General features: G+C 31.9%; 1 protein-coding gene across 1 annotated transcript in view; it reads right to left on the bottom strand.

The window, feature by feature from the left end:
* The window catches only part of LOC123703062 (pikachurin-like), a 145,350-nt gene extending 131,750 nt beyond the window's left edge, over nucleotides 1-13,600 (bottom strand). Inside the window, exon 1 of the mRNA XM_045650938.1 lies at nucleotides 13,446-13,600. The gene's annotated coding sequence lies outside the window, so the exon portion shown is untranslated. The remainder of the gene's footprint in view (nucleotides 1-13,445) is intronic.
* Nucleotides 13,601-18,033: the final 4,433 nt, after the last annotated feature.

The following is an 18,033-nucleotide window of genomic DNA, read 5'->3' as shown; positions in this document are numbered from 1 at the left end:
ATATTGCGAGTAATTTAAACAAACACCCTCTTTGTCTCACGCCGTTAACAAAATGGCCGCTTCCTGCAGCTACGTTCATTTTTGCCGCGAATTAATTTTGGTTACGCACCATCGTCTGCTAGGGTTTCTTTTACAATACATTCACAGGTGTTCTTTATCGCTGTAATGGGAAAGGGAATATGTTTTATCTTTGTATTTTTCTTTTACTTTGTCTTTGAGTTTCTAAAACATATTTCAAACCTAAGTTTCAAACTTATTTATTTTGCATAGGTAACATCGAAAAAATCATCATCATCAGATCATTGAAGTAATACACTTTCCTTTTACTTATACCTAATGAAGTTTTATATTATCTGTGCTAATACTTAATAATAATATTACCATCCATCCAATAATCTATACATATAATAAATCTGTAGAAGGGTCAATTCTGTACATTGAAAATATTGAAAAAATAAATAGCAGGGGGTGTTACTGGATCGATACCAAACCCAAATATGTGATTTAAAAAATTTTTGTCTGTCTGTCTGTCTGTCTGTCTGTATGTTCAGGCGTCACGTGAAAACTAACGGTCCGATTTCGATGAAACTTGGTATAATTATACTTTATTATCCTGGGCATAAAAAAGGATACTTTTTATCCCGGAAAAATACGTAGAAAAAAAAAATCTTAACTTTTCTTAATTTTTCCGCGCGGACGGAGTCGCGGGCGGAAGCTAGTAAAAAATAAAATTATAACCGACCGCTTCTAATTTCAACACTTCGTTTATATAGACAAGAAGGCTTGGTTAACATTGCTTGTAAGTGACAATTTTAATTAATCTCAGTTCTCATTACATCGCACGTTCATTGTGCCTAAGCTCAAAGAACAAAAATAAAGAAACTACGGCTACTGTAAAACCTTGTACCTGATATTTCTTTTAACGTTTTTCTTTTGTTGCGTTTTAACTTTAATATTCAGCGGGAATTAAAAGTCCTGAGAGGAATACAGGTGTCATGTACAAAGTAGGTAATATTATTTTTATTAATAAACCAGCCCCCGGAATCACAGACACAATAGAAAATCTATTGTGTCGTGGTCAGATTGGGCCGCTCGGGGCTCAATGGGTTAAGAGAAAGTATTTTTATGAAACAGAACAGTGCTGGTCGAGCATTAGTTTTTATTCAGACTGTTATAAGTCACATTTAGGTATAAAAAGACTTTTAAAATACGATTTATTATATTACTCAATCTTATCAAAGGGCGTATTCAGAAAGAAAGCTTGAAACTTATAAGCGCTTATCGGCGCTTGTCAATGCTCAAACCAGCTTGTCAAAACCAGCATTGACAAGCACCGATAAGCGCTTATAAGTTTCAAGCTTTCTTTCTGAATACACCCAAACACAACAACAAGCGGCAAAATCTTCATAATCAAAAACAAAAATCATGAATATGACATAAATCGGAAAGAAGGTTAAGGATGTTACTACCCACATCACTCAAACACAGCTTACCGATATATTTAATTCGACTGATATTCATAATACATATTATTGTCGACTGATATTCTTCAGATTTTTTATTATTAACTCATAAGATTGAAGATTCAAATCAGCTTTTATATTCTGTTAGTATGAGGAAAATTTGGTAAGTAAAGTCAGAGCTTATGAGCATTTTAAGAAATGGTTTATAGTTTTACTGTTACTTAAGCACAGCTTATAGTTATAATTTAATCGCTCGATACATCGTTTTTACGTGTAGGCATGTGCCTGTAAAAAACGTATTTACTTTCTTTATTTTTAAGCTATTGCATAGCTTCTATCGCGGGCCTTGAGCGCGGGGACCGAATCGAGAAATTCCGTAACGAAAAAACCTCACGCTCCCCACTCCGACGGGCTCGGAGGTGTGGCTTGAAAGCAATAGGCATGCTATGCAATAGCTTTACCGCGGCAGTCCCCGAGTGCCACACGTCTTTTTTTTCATATATTCTCACCACACAACTTAAAAATTAGGAATGATGAGCGGTTACATAAAATGTCTTTTATAAGACACGTTTATAAGATGATAGTCGTTAAACTATCACTTTGATCGATGCATTGGCTTTTAGTATGCTGCCTCTCTGTGTTTGATAATAATTATTACTGTTTCGAAGCATCGATATACGCCACTTATGCAAGCTATAACACAATATTACTGGGTATTGTTTATTCACTAGACTTGCTTGATTGTATATAATGAGCAAGTAAGCACTCATTAATGTATGTACTGTAAAATATTTGTTTCTCATGTAGGTAAATATAATTTGACTTTTAAATTTTAATGAGAATAGTGTTTGTCTTTAAAATTAAAAAGTTGACAAATAATTTAAACTATATAACAAGTTTGTGTGTAAAGAACAGTTAAAGAAAATATCTAGATGAAACTGACTACGCTTTAGAAGTAACAATTTTGACATGGGCCAACCCGCACTTGGCCAGCGTGGTGGATTATGGCTTAGACTTTAGAGCCTCAAAGTACGCTCGTCCCTGCAATGATCCCATGGACAAACAAAGGGCCTAAAGTAATAAAGATTATTACTATTACAAACAGTTCTGAACAAGAAAATACATTGCACATAGCAAAATGTAAATCTTTACATACACAAATACGTAAGTACATAGAGTTGGGTGGTTTAGTTATGTATAGTTTTTATTTATTTATTTATATAAGGCACAGTTACAGGATATAATCCAAAACATTTAGATCAACTTACTAAATTAATCAATATTAGGTATAAGATTACAACCCAATTACAACTGCACACAACATTAAATAATTATTACAATAACATTTTTAAATGTATAAACACGATTTATTGAAGTGAAACTTCTTTAAAAAGATGACATTACTTACTGTGTTTTCATCGATTTTTGATAACTCACAAAGTTTGAATTTAAAGTGATTCAAAATCAAGTCTGGAGCCAGATACATAAAAACATACAAGCAATCAGTGTAAACACCAAATTTGTTGGAATGTTTTTAAGGTAATTTTCTTTAAGACACACTCGAGTTTAAGATTCAGACAAGGATGGAATTACTTTACTTACTTACTTACTTTTAGGTACAATAGAAGTTCTTAACAAAATGCTTACTCAGATACCAGACATTTTCTACACAAAGGAAATTTTTGTAAAGCCTAGCCTTATTGATATCGAGTTCTTTATATTTGTTCATTATATTTGTAAGTACAGAAAGGCAGAATAAGCTCTTATTTGGCATAGAAACTAGTATCTATGCCATGTCATGTAACAACATAATTATATAGGTAATAAGTACTTTTATTTAAAACTAGACATTAAACTTCACTACATAGTATAAAACAAAGTCACTTTCTGTATTCCTATATCTCTATACATGCTTAAGTCTTTAAAACTACACAACGGATTTTGATGCAATTTTTATTATATAGAGTGATTAATGTAGAGGAAGGTTTATAATATGTATAATTTATTAGGTTTTAGACACAGCGGGCGAAGCCGCGGGCGGAAAGCTAGTTGAGTTATAAACTAGATTGTCATGTAGAGATCGCAAATTATATTTTCTATAATTAAATTGTCGCATATCGTATGGTTAACAGGATAAAACAATGCTAATTTGGGCGAAAAGTGCATATTCAAATTACCAAGTATTCTAGAACATTCTGTTAAGACGCTAACAACTGCAACCATTATTTGTATAATCTGTGGTCATGCGGTTATCCCATTGCTACCCAAATCTGAACTTAGATAATAATATTACCATATTATTTGTCCCTTGCGTTAACAAAGTAGCAAATTCATGTTTTGTAAAGTTACACAAACTAACACTAATTAATTGTCTAAATTTTAATATTGTGCGCGCTGACGTATGTACCTGTCTCGCTTGTTTGTTCGGGAGGAAACAAGACGGATTGATCTATGTGTTCCACGGAATTGTGATATTGTGTGTAATGAAAAAATATATATTATATCTCAGTTCCCCCTAGTTCCTAAAACTTTGATAATAGAAACACGATGTTTTTTGGAAAATTTTCATTGTTCGTGTTACATTTGAAAATATAGATAGTGAATTATTATGTATTCATTATAATTAAGACAGTTAGTTATGTGTTAAAAATTACTTGCACCATAATAAGTGTTTTCTTACAAATTTAAATCCTAACAAAGCTTCATAAGAGAGTTTTCTTTCTATAAACAAGCCGCAGAGTAAAAACAACGTAAATGAAATTCCGATAGAAACCTTAAACATCTTTCTCTCATAATCACTATCACTACATAGTATAAAACAAAGTCGCTTTCTCTGTCCCTATGTCCCTTTGTATGCTTTAATCTTTAAAACTACGCAACGGATTATGATGCGGGTTTTTTTAATAGATAGAGTGGTTCAAGAGGAAGGTTTTAGTATATAATTTATTAGGTTTTAGATAAAGCGGGCGAAGCCGCGGGCGGCAAGCTAGTATAATAATATTTTTAAAAAATATACAAATACACATTCTTACGTAAAATAAAACTCTATATTATTTTACTTCAAATATTCCAAGTAGGTATTACATATTAATATTCACATAAAGACCACGATATTAAAACTCCGGGCTACATTTAATTTCAAACATCACCCCATTTTAGCTCCCCATGTCTCTTGCTATATCAACAGGGGATGTAAATGATGACGTAACAACTTAGACGTATCAAATATCGTATCGTGTGTCACTGTGGACACACACAAGGTTATTGTTTACGAAAACAATGTGTTTTGGCTTTAGAGAATATTCTTGGCTCTAGGGGAAGGTAGAGTAAAATGATAACTAGAGCTTTTGCACTATTTTGGTACATAGTATAATACAGCTAAATTTTTATTAAACCAGATATTTATTATACCTATGTACTTATTGCCAAGTGTTAAGTACGCCTAGTAAACTATAGATTGCTTTTTTATACCTGCTAGTTTGTAATAAGCTTCAATTATAAGTACATATTTCCTGTTATTTAATGTACTGTATCATTTTTTGGGAATAAATGTGTTTCTATTCTATTCTATTCTAATTAACTAGGTAAACAAAGTTTTGATAATATTTTTTAGACACTAGCGAATAAATAGAACGGACGTGGAACATAGCGGAAACACTCGTTGTTTTCAAGGACAATTCCTTCTAGTACCTATCCGTACTTACCCATCTAATTAATAATTAATTTCATAATGTACCTAACATTACAACATTGTATAGGTAATTAGGTAGGTACCTACTTACCTACGAATTATTTTAAACTTATGCCATAATAAATACCGGAGTTGTTAAATTATTAACCTTAATTTAACCAACAATATTGTTAAATCGTTGTCTAATAATTAAAATAGTTTTTGACACTTAATAACTTTACGATAAAACTAACCGAAGGGAATTTATTTTATTTTATTAAAAAGGTTCATAAACTATTGTTACATACGATAAAGAAAGCTTTTGTATCACAAAAAAAAAATGCATCCGAGCTATATGTGGTGTAGGGCCTTTCGAATCATGCAAACCCCTTTTTATAAAACTTAAATTATTAACTTTGCCGTGCCTTTACATATTTGAAATTTGCAAATTTGTTAAAAATAATCAAAGATTATTTACCACGGCTCAAGAAATGTACGGGAATTTACGTCATCCTAATAGATTGATACTTGACCATAAACCTAGAACATCTTTGTACTCAAAAAACTGTCATGCTATGTGTGTTAAAATTTATAATAATATTCCAGACGATTTAAAGAAATTGGACGCAAAACAGTTTAAGACAAAACTTTATATGTGGCTATTAAGCAAAAATTTTTATAATGTAAGGGACCTTTTGGATTATAAACATAAATATTGACATGTATAATAATAAATAAGTATTTGAACTTAACTATAATAATGTTTATGTAATAAAATTGTATTTTTTTTTCTGATTATGCGGAGCTGTGAAATTATGTTTGCATGCCAGTATAACTGGCGAATGTGCTGTACTTTCCATAAAGTAATAACTTGTGAACCACATTTGAGCAAATAAAGATTTATTTATTTATTTATTTATTTACGTACATACATATTCACGTTTTCTCTACATAAGAACCATCCTCGTACTTCAAGTAATATAATAAAAAAAGAATTATCGAAATCGGTTCAGCCGTTCTCGAGTTATGCGCTTACCAACACATTTTGGGATTCATTTTTATACATATTATAGATTATGCACAACAATTACAGATGAATACAACATTAAGGAATGAATATAGAAATCAATGAAGCACATTATGCTCTACTATATTTCTACGTACATGTGTCAGATACTCCACTCATTCGCTTTTGTAGCATTAAAGGATAAAAGTAGTTTGCCCTTTAGAACGAGATCGAAGATAGACCACGTTTTGACCCTATGAATGTCCTGAGTGCCTTTTCTAGAACGACCGAACATACGACACTCAAATTGCACGTCACTAAAACTGAATGAGAAACAGCTACTTTAACATTATTTTTTGATACAGAATTTGTTAATATCAACTTGTTGTTTGAGATTATTATATTATGTTTGCAATTTTCTTTAGACACTTTCACTGTCCCTATGTATGCATCTTTACAACTACGCAACGGATTTTGATGCAGTTTTTTTTAATAGTGAGTGATAGAGTGATTCTTTGGGAAGGTATAATATAAGGTACATATATAATTTATTAGCTTTTAGACAAAGTAGGAGAAGGCGCGGGTGGGAAGCTAGTATGGTATATAAAAAAATAATGTTAAAATAAATGTTTTTATTTTAACATTATGTATTTGTAATTTATAACATTATTCAAGCGAAATATTGATGTGCTGCTTTTACTTTGAGTATCGTGAAGGCATCGCATGAAAATAATTTGATAACAATATTCTTAGACAATATTATTCAAAATTGTTTAATCAATCACTAATTACCTACGTATTAATTTATCGTTATTACATTTACCCCATCATCCGGAATTACCCTAATGCACCTTACTATTTTCTACTACCAATAATATTATTATATACTAACTATATTATTATATACCAACCCAAAACTATAGTTAATTTTTTTTATAAAACCACACTTTAAAACATCAATATGTATGTCCATTCTCAATCAAAAACTACTGAACCGTTTTGATATTGGACATGCAGATTGCTGTAGCCAGTCTCTATTCAATGAAATTGGACCAAACCGCACCGTGCTCTAAGCCAACCAATCAATTTGAGCTAGAATTAAGCCACCATTTTAAATATACTTAGCTACTAAGGTACAGCTTAGTTAAATCTGGATAAATAGTAAAAATGTAGCTTTTACTGATGAGAGAAAATTCAATGTCAAATTAAGTATTTTCACACAAATTAACCGCACACCGCATCAAAACCCGTTGCGTAGTATTAAAGATTTAAGCATACAAAGGGACAGAGAAAGCGACTTTGTTTTATACTATGTAGTGATAACAAAATAGAGCTAATATACACAAATACAATATAAAAGGGTATTTCACACTAGTCCACTCCGTCCTTATGATAATGGAACGAAATTTGCTAAACACGTAAATCGCCTACGATGAATATATTTTCCATCACGTTATTGCTTAGCAATTCCGTTTGGATGAGGATTGAATCTATTGAGGGTGAAATAGGCACAGCTTTGTCAGCTTATTGGTTTTTGAAGGACTTACTTAGACAAATTAGGTTTCGATGTATTGAAGATATTTTCTTTAATTCTGTTATATATCGACTAAATGTTCACAATCAGTTTGATATAGATCCTGTGCTTAAATCACGGATCCACAAAGTAAAAATAAACTGAAGACAATTACTGGAAATAGGTAACGTAGATAATTTTATTATGTAAGGATTTCAATTGGAAAAAAACAAGAGAATGAAATAAAAAAAGGAAATTAGAAAATACGACATTTGAGTAAACTGTACCAACGCCAACACAGAAAATGTGCGATAAAATGATCTGATTTTCTGTATCAAGCTGATCGCCCACGTATATGCAAATTATTTGCGAGACACATTTTTATTTACATTTAATCGCATAACATATTTCTTTTTCATAAATTCAGATCAATCTAACACACTTTTTACGTTCTTATAAATACATTCTTATAAAACATTATTGTATAAAAATACATATTAGATTGTTATTTTTACACATTAAATTCTCTAAGGGGCTTCGTGTGTTCAATCTGTGTCCCCACGTAAGCTATCGAACTGCCTTCCTTCCGTTGGTTCATGAGTATTATGGAGTAATAATTAATATAGTTTAAAAAATTAAAAAAAAAACACGGTTTTTGTTGTTTTGTCATCGATCTTCAATAAGTAGTATACATGTTTGAATTAAGTCAAAACCAAGTCTAAAAGGAGTCGTTTACACATAAACTTATCGGTTACAAACATACAGGTGAAGCTAATAAAAGCGTGTTAAAATAGAACGAAATTCTGTCTTTAAAAAAAAAAGTGTGGCATTCGTAGACTGCCGCGGTAAAGCTATTGCATAGCATTGCATCGCTGTGCCGGTTAGAGTGGGGGGTGTTAGGTTATTTCGTTACGGAATTTTTACCTACATTCGGTCGCCGCACACAAAGTCTGGGATAAAAGCTATGCAATAGCTTAAAAATCTTATTATTATGCCCTGCAGTTTTATATTATAGTTGTAAAAATTTTAAATGTTAATTTTTATGCCCTGTAGTTTTATATTAGCACTAGCTGTGCCCGCGACTTCGTCCGCGTGGAATAGCGACTGCATAGTAGTTTCTACTTTACATACAATTATTTAGTAAACACGTACTACCATAAACAATTCATAGAATTGTTAATAGAATTTATTACTAATCTAAGCTAAAAAACTTACGTACTTTCCGGAAATCCGGGGCATTTTCCGGGGATATCCGGAAAATGCCTGTAAAATATCTGGAAAATCCCCCGAAAAATGTGTGAAAATGTCCGGGAAATACCCGGAAAATATTCGGAAAATGCCTGGAAAATCCCCGGAAAATGCGTGAAAATGTCCGGAAAAAGCGTGGAAAATGCCTGGAAAATCTCCGGGAAATGTCAGGGAAATGTTCAGAAAATGCCTGGAAATGCCTGGAAAATATCTAGAAAATATCCGGAAAATGCGTGAAAATGTCCGGTAAAAGCGTGGAGAATGCCTGGAAATCCCCGGACAAATGTCAGGGAATGTCCGGAAAATGCTTGGGAAATGCCTGGAAAATGCCTGGGAAATATCTGGAAAATATCCGGAAAAAGCGTGGAAAATGCCTGGAAAATCCCCGGAAATTTCCTGGGAATTACCCAGAAAATTCCCGGAAAATATCTGGAAAACGCGTGAAAATGTCCGAAAAAGCGTGGAAAATGCCTGGATAATCTCCGGAAAATGTCAGGGAAATGCCTGGAAAATATCTGGAAAATATCCGGAAAATGCGTGAAATGGTCCGGAAAAGGCGTGGAAAATGCCTGGAAAATCCCCGGAAAATGCGTGAGGAATTGCCCGGAAAATATCCGGAAAATGCGTGGAAAATGCCACTTCAAATTTGCGAAGTAATTAAAGCAGACAACCAAAAAAAGAAAAAGAAAGCTAAAATCTTTCATATTAAATGTATATGGGATATTCATATTTCATAATGTATACATACACAAGTACATGTACTTAATGTATGGGAGGGTTTAAAGATATTTTTTTTATATTTCTCGATTTATTTAAAAAAAATGATTACGGCCATTATTAGGTTAAGTACTTTCGATATCAGTTTAAAGTTTTTTGTTATCTGTAATACTTACAAAAAAAAATCGCCTGTGCACACTGAACGATTACACCTTGTACATGAATGCCTTAGCAAATGTTCGCCGTGATTATTTAAATGATCATAATTTTTTTTATTAATGAACCAATTGACATGAATTAAACACTAAATGACAAAAAAAATTAACTACAGTTTTGGGTTCGGGATCAATTTAATAATTACACCTGCTAATATTTTTTTACATATTTTCATTGTATAAAGTCGTAGGTAACATAATTTCCTTTATTTATTGTTCTATTAACACATAGATAATATCTTCCCAAGGTACTAAATTTTAATAAAAAAGTTGTTTTTGTTATTTATATCTAAAAAAGAGTATTTATATTAGACAGAAATAAACATAAAATTTTTATAAGTTTTATGGAAGCTGAATGTAATGCAAATGGGCAAATATAAAAGTAAAATTAGGTATTTAAAATAAATAAATGAAACAACTACCAATTACAGAAAAACTTCTTTTTCTGTTGAAAATTGCTGGATCATGAGTATAATTCTTTATCTCTTACCTTGGGCAGTCTGGAAGAGATCGCTAGTAAGCGATAAGACCGCCTTATGTACATACCGTGTTAATCCATTTGGTATGATTGTAAATATTTTACTTTGTGTGGTACGTATATTACCACACCAATTGATAAATAATATGTACTCTGATCCCAGTACGATCTGTACCGCGATAGCCATAACGATAATAAAACAATCAGATGACAGTAACGCTGATACGTGGTTGGCTGCCCCTTTTCTCATTCCCGAAAAATATCCTCTAAAATTACCCAAGATTCTTCCAATGATTGTACCATACGTTGGAAATTAACTTTAGTCAACAATTGACCACGCGCCAGGATACTTATTTCTACTACATCCTCATGCAAATCGTTAATTTTTATGAACATTGAATCTGTAAATAAAAAAAATGAAAAGATTACTTTACCTAATTTTATTAAAAAGCTACTAACAAATAAAATTCTATCAAGAACTAAAGTAACATTCTTTGGGCGTTTAATATAGTCTTGTAAAAGTTATACAAAAGAATAAAATTTCATCATTTTCTTATTTTGTCGTAACTTCAATTCTAATTAAAAACATGAGTCTAACTATATAATTAATTAATAAAGAATAAATATAAAAGCTACAACTTACCTTTTGTGGGAACGCAAGAAGGATTTTTTCAAATGTCACAATTAACTGTTAATAGTGTCTTGTTTGACATCAAATATTAAACATCTACCTTCACTTGTAAAATTTTATTTAGTATATTCACATAAAATATAAGCACCTGAAGTGGACTCTGGGAAGACATGGGTTAAAAAGTTAAATAAATAAGTACAATTAAAAACCCCACCAACATCATATTATTTAATTTTTAATTATAAATTTGCAAGAAGCGTTAAACATGTAAATTGATTTGATTTTAATGAAGTCTCATAGATGGCGCTGTTTCAAATTTGTCTTTATACTACTAAGATTCATTAAACTGTTTCTCTGCCAAAATTACGTAAATGACGTAGTTTTTATAGTGTAAAGCTAGATAATAGCGTGGCTTACCCAAAAACAACATTTAAACATGAGTCTTTAGATTGTACGCTGTGTAATACACGGAATACGTTAGAAAAATAAAGGTTCACAGCTCCTGCCCCGGAGGTGATAGCATGATAATGTGTATATAAAAGCCTCACCCGACCTGTTAGTAATATTCATGCAAAATTTGAAGTCAATCTATGCGGTACTTTTCGAGATTAGCTCGGACAAATATACAGACAAACAGACAAACAGACAAACCGACAAACAGACAAACAGACAAAAATTCTAAAAACTATGTATTTGGCTTCTATATCGATTATAGATCATGGATTATGTATTCTTTTAAAAAAATATTCAATGTACAGTTTTGACTTTCCTACGATTTTATTATATGTATAGATTATAAACATCACTTTTCTCGGAAAATTTCGAAGCAAACACAAAAGAAAGTTCTAGAATAAGCTTAAGTATCGATTAGAATGAAATTATAGAACACTACCCGTAAGTAGTAATAAACGAAAACTGTTACGTCTCTCGTTACGTTGTTCCAAACCATTTCCAATATTGGCTATCCTTTTATTTGTGAAATAAATGTAAATTTGAAAATTGGACAAATGGACAGTACCTATTCTCTATTTTTGAAAGATAAAGAAAAACCAATTTAGGATTGTAAGGTTAGGTAAAAATTGCATTTATTCTTACATTGAAAACGTGCTCAAACCGTAGCTGCGTGTCTCGAGTTAGAGTAAGGAGCTCACTTCACGCCTTTCTCCTGTCGTGATGAGAGCAGGAGTAATGTGACCCACATGTATGTCACTGTGGAACTATCCTTTAGTTTGTAGTTTAATTTATACTAATATTATAAATCTGAAGAGTTTGTTTGTTTGAACGCGCTAATGTCCGATTTCAAAAATTCTTTCGGTGTTAGATAGCCCATTTATCGAGGTAGGTATATCATCACGTTAGGTGATATACATAAATTTTCGTCAAATCAGTTTGATTGAAATAGGTACATTCACGGCTACAAAATTAAGGTAGAGTTATCTTTTTTTTTTATTTTTACGAGAAGAGTAACATACGAAAATACGACATATATATACTGCTCATCTCTCGACAGAGTTTCCAAAAAAAGGGTGACTCTCACTCAGATAAAATTGTGATATATGAATAGTATCTGAATTCGTAGCACCCACTCGTTGACGGCAACTGTTTCCAAGCAATGGCTGGTCGATGTCCACACCTCACGAATCGCTCCACAGTTGGACAACTTGTTGACAGTTTTGTGAATTTAGTTCAGTAGTAGCTAGTTTTAGCCGTAGAGTTTGACGCTTTTTGTCAAATTATTATCATTTTAAGTGCCTATTATAATATAAAAGTTTGAAGCTTTTTGTCAAATTATTATCATATGTGTGAATATGGAATCTTTTTATAATAGACGATATTGTAATAACAAAATAAATGTTGGTGTCTACACAGATTTTTTGGGACGTTTCATGCAGATTAGCTTTTTTCGTGTGATATTAAGTTCTTCAATGTTTAGTGGAAAGTAAATTGGCTTTAATAAGTAAATATATTATACCTTTAAATTTCCATAGGATATCCTATAGAAATGTATACCTTGAAATCTAGTTTTTCTCTGGTCGAAATGTGATTAATACCTTAAAACTATTGATTTTTTAATTAAAAAATTATGTTACCTATCAAACAAAATGATAATTCTTATTATTATTTGAGTACATATACTATTGTAGAGTTTTCTAATCAAGTTAGAGCGATTAGTTTAAATTATTTCTAATGAGTAATGTTTAAGCTCTGTTAGTCGATAAGTATTGAAATGATTACTCTATCATTAGTTAGAATGATAGAGATTTGTCTTGTCGACGTTCACGTGCCTCATTTGAATCGGAAATTCGAACCGAAATTCCAATTCAGCCAAACCAATGAGACGTAAGGAGGCATGAAAACTTTACGAAATCGATAAAGCGTGTAAACATTCTAACGGTAATGTTTCTTTCACTCACACAAAGCTAAACATCGCATACAAAAGCATAGTACCAAAATACGACTCTACAATTACGCTCTCCGTCAAAGAATCGGTTTGAACTACTTACGGCTGGCTCGAAGTGGATCCGTCTGGACGTAACCGGATCGAACTGGTAACACGCGGCCGTAACACGACACAGAGCACACAGACACACGCGGGCGAATACTGTTTAATAGATGGTCAACGTTTTTGTTTAATTAACAACAATTTAAGGGTCGGAGGGTGAAGCGCGGCGTCCGCCGTCGATACGAAGACTGAACGGCCATGACAGTTTTACCAGGCCTCGCACGCATGCGTACTACACCGCCTTAAGGTCATTTCCCATTGTTCATTCTCGATTAGGGTAAAATTGATCACTCGAATTGGAAGTGATGAAATCTTTTCAACTCGCGTGCTAAGATGGCCGATTTGAAATTACTCATCTAACGGTCTTTCTTGACATAATATAGAGTAGGTATTCAACTTTTAAAGCTCAATAGTTTCACTTGTAGTTCTACGAAAGAATATTACGGGTGAAAGCTTAATAACCATCGCAAACTAAATTTATTTATTTTTGTTTGTTTGTAGGCATATTTTAAGAATATCAAACTTTGATTATTTAATAAGTTTTAAGTGTCTATTATAATATAAAAGTTCATAGATATAACTATTCTTACTTAAAAATAAATTAAGGTAGAGTTCTCTCTTATTATAAAAGTGTATTTACTTTTAAATATAACAAGTTACAGGTAACAGGCCACTATTCATGACTCTACTTAAGAGGCCTACACCACCGAAACTAGCGCCACCGAACATTTTATTTTTTTACTCCTTAACCAGATCAAATTTAAAAAATCTAGCTCGGTACTTTGCTAGTATATTACTTGTAGTATTTTTGGTATTACTTTTCACTATTCTAACTGTTCATTATTCTAGAGAACTTTTGATTACCGCCAAAAGTGGCCACTTTTGGCGGTAATCAAAAGTTCTCCTAATTTACCGAATGCAAAATAATGAAAAGTAATACCAAAAATACTACAAGTAATATACTAGCAAAGTACCGAGCTAGATTTTTTTAAATTTGATCTGGTTTAGGAGTAAAAAAATAAAATGTTGGGGGGGCGCTAGTTTCGGTGGTGTAGTCGCCTTAAGGTCAAGTCATTTCTTATCATAGCTAAATATTAATCAACGTCTCTATGACTAAAGCCTTATAACCTCACTTATACAGGTAGTGTCGCAGAGTCCATACAATCCTTAGGACGAAGTAATGTAATTAAACTCACTTCCGATATACCTAAGATATTAATTAAACTAGGTGTTACCCGGTATTGCCTTCGTTTAATCGAGTTTAAAGTTAGACTGAAGCAGTGAATTTGAGTAATTGAGTAATAGTTTTAATAAACGAAAGAATACGCGTTGCGGTAAATTTTAGGTAGTTAATTCAGTAATACATAATAATCTATTTGCTAATCAAATTATTTCAATTGTTTACTATTAAATACAAATCAAGGTTCATACAAATAATAACCGTTTTAACAAAAACACTAACTAGAAAAGGAGAGCAAAAATCTTCAAATAAAATGTCTAATTCAATTTATTTGAAAGGTACCAAAATTAAAGTTTGTACCTAAATAAGAGAATAATGAAGTCATTTTTTTTTTGTTTTTAGGATATTTTAACGATAGCCTGGTTCCCAAAAAAAGAGTTTCTCTATTCGTAGTGTTATTTAAGACGGATTTTCATTTCCTTTCTAAAAGAAAAAGTATCGAAGTACTTTATTTCACTACACCCATATATTGCGATCAAGAGCAAGGATAGGACATTAAGGAATAATTGCAAGGGAGAATACAATATAAGTAGCAATCTCGACACATCTGCTCGGGTCCGGCGAAGTTTTTTTTTTATTAAGGGTAGCCTAGGCAAAGAACTGCCAATTCATGACAGTTGTAGTGAACTAATTACTAATACTGGCTGGAGAGATAGTCGATATGATTAATATTTATTTATGAAGAAGGATTTGCTAACTACATGCTGGCTGAAAAGACAATCGATTTTTATAATATGAAAAAAAAAGAATTTGCTTATTTCTAATACTGACTGGAGATACAGTTGATTATATTATAGTAGAGCCATTTTAATCGGCAACATTTGACAGTTCATCAAAATTCAACAACGTAACCTAGTAACGACGACATAGAATAACATGATATTTCGTTTTGTTAGAACTGCACATTTGCTTAACTTTTTTCAATTATGATTACATATTTATAATAATAATGACCGATACAAGTAATTTTAAGATTTCATTTTACTGATAAACCATACTAAACATAATAAATAATTTCTGAATTGAAGAACTGACGTCGCTACAATTTTGTGTCAATAAACCTTTATTCTTTTTAAATACCAGAGACGTTACTCTAAAAATCGAAATCTGACATCTAGAATCGAATGCATTGATTACTTGTGAATAAAAATCATCATAAATTAATAAATTCGATTGACAAATGTTTGAAATCCGTATCGATTAATTCACTCTAATCGATGTTTTTAAGCAGGTTACCTCTCTTCGAAGATAAAATTGATAGACGTCAAATGTTGCCTATTAAATTGGCTCAACTATAGTAATAAATTTATTAATATATAATTAGTAAAAAGAGTAATATATGCTTATTAGCCATACTGGCCGGAAATAATGGCTTCTAATACAGAAATAGTTAGATATTATTTTTCATTTTAACAATTTCAATTAGAATTTATTGACGTTTGAAATCAATTCATTACGGTATAACATAAATACTTACGTACAGTAATCCAAAAGTAATAATGCGCATAGAAATCTTCGTCACTGTTCGGCAACTGTCATATTCTCGGAGAGTCCGAAGATGATATCTATATAGAGCGGTTAAATGCATTTTCTTCATGCATAATTTAGTCAAATTATATGTTTTGTGCTAAAAGAGATAAATATGTATTTGTAGGTAAGTAACGATTTTGTTTCGATAATTCCTAGTAAGTAAATAGCGAGTATAACCCCACGATTGCGAATATATTATCTTTGTTGGATTGATTTACTTGGAAAATTTTATAGTACTTTTAAAGTGTCTTACTGAAGCTGGTGTAATGATGGAAGAAAAGAAGGTTAAAATAATACAAAATTTATATTGTACTAGCTTTCCGCCTGCGGCTTCGCCCGCGTTTTCAAAGAAAAACCCGCATAGTTTCCGTTCCCGTGGGATTTCCGGGATAAAACCTAGCCTATGTTACTCGTGGATAATGTAACTTTCGAATGGTGAAAGAATTTTTAAAATCAGTCCAGTAGTTTATGAGCCTATCAAACATCAAACATCATCACAATCAAACAAACAAACAAAGAAAGTTTTCCTCTTTATAATATTAGTGTAGATAAAGTATGGTTTTCAAACACAGGTTTATATTTAAACCATATATGTAAATCTTATCAATAAAATCTCAGTTCAAAAGTATTTACAGTACTGATCATTCTTCAATATTAAGACAATTACAAAAAAAATAAAAACAATCGAAATCAGGGATTATCTTTATTTCTGACATTTTAGATACATCGGAACTCTTCTTCATTTTCACTTTCCCTAATGCCATCACCTGTGTAAATCATTTCATCGATTAATTCAATTCACCTTTAAAAACAAAACCAAGAAGGGTACGTAATAGCAGCTCTATATAATTCCACACAGAGAGAACACGTGCAGTCACCACCAATATTTAAAGACAACTGACGGATTTTTGAGTTTTTTGACTGACAGGCTACCGTCACCTACCGCCCGATTTGTTTTTGATTGTGTATGACCATGAATTGACTTCTATTTCTTTTGAACAAGGTGTAAAATGCAAATTCGTTGTTTAGGGCTCTTACGATTCAATGATTCGAGTGTCTTCGGAAATACTACAATTAGCGAAGATTTGCATGCGCATTATTAATTTTGGATTACTGTATTTAATGTGTAAGTAGTTAAAAAGTACACTGTATTTTTGTCAGCGCTGTTTTTTTGGTCAAGCAAGCAAACGGCTTCAAGGATTGCTCAACCTATTTCCGTATGAAGCCTTACAATTGCGATGGGGTACTAAGGTTTCATTAAAAAATTAAAGTAGGTATAATAGCGCGGCAATCGTATCGTACCTATACCTACTACATCCATACTATAATATCATAAATGCAAAAGTAACTCTGTCTGTCTGTCTGTTACTCAGTCACGCCTAAGCTACTGAACCAATTTTCATGAAATTTGGATGGAGATATTTGATACCCGAGACCTTTCTCGGGATCATTTTCCCGGGATAAAAAGTAGCCTATAAAAAGTAGCATAAGAAAATGACGCAATCTCGGAAATCCCACGAGAACGGGAACTATGTGGGTTTTTTTTGGCTGCGCAGGCGAAGCCGCGGGCGGAAACCTAGTATAATATAATACTATACTAGTAGGTACTTATTATAACACTGCTTAGTTAATATGCTAAAAAGTAGGTAGGTACCTATTTATGTTATCCTATTTCAAATATGCAAAATTCGGACTAGCAATTATTATAGAAATAAAAGAATTTATTATACATCATTTAATACACACACTAAATGAAAATACGTTACATAGACTTTTAGGTAGACAATATATAATATTAACACAATAAGAAACATTAAAG

Source organism: Colias croceus, chromosome 25 (genome assembly GCF_905220415.1).
Source record: "Colias croceus chromosome 25, ilColCroc2.1".
Lineage (NCBI taxonomy): Eukaryota > Metazoa > Arthropoda > Insecta > Lepidoptera > Pieridae > Colias > Colias croceus.
Note: the sequence above shows the minus strand (reverse complement) of the source record. Positions and strands in the feature narration are given on the sequence as shown.